The sequence below is a fragment of the Cyprinodon variegatus genome, unplaced genomic scaffold, assembly GCF_000732505.1.
Source record: "Cyprinodon variegatus isolate N-32 unplaced genomic scaffold, C_variegatus-1.0 Scaffold688, whole genome shotgun sequence".
Lineage (NCBI taxonomy): Eukaryota > Metazoa > Chordata > Actinopteri > Cyprinodontiformes > Cyprinodontidae > Cyprinodon > Cyprinodon variegatus.
The window spans coordinates 17,033-17,553 of record NW_015151141.1 but is presented as its reverse complement, the minus strand read 5'-3'; positions in this window follow the sequence as shown (position 1 = coordinate 17,553).

Below are 521 nucleotides of genomic sequence, written 5' to 3'. Positions count from 1 at the left end.
ACTTTTAATTAGAATACTTTATTCACAAAAAAATCTAATTGTGCAATAACAATTTAGTTTAAAAAAGTATCACATTAGTATAACAAAAAAAAACAAAAAAAGGAACTTTTTTTATCGCAACTCTCCTTTGTCTGGCATATTATATAAAATCTTGTTAAAACTGCATAGAATCCTCCATGCCCTGTGTGGCTCTGTAGAAATAAAACTCCAGTCTGATCTTGGCTTAACGTTGCACCTCCACAGAGCCACAGCATCATAGCTGATGGCCATTGTTGATTAAATGTTGAAAACTTTTACAGTTTAAAAAAATTCTGATGCAGTCCATAGAACATGAAATACATTTTCAGACAGACCTCAGAAAAGAAACTGGTTTAATATTCCTGGATTGATGGCCCCATGTAAAATCCTCCACTGGAGAAGAAGAGAGGAAGTTGCTAAACATGAATATCCTGTAAATAACTTCTCAGTTTATTAACTGTGGTTGGAATCAGCTAGCATTGCCATCCACACAATATCTGATA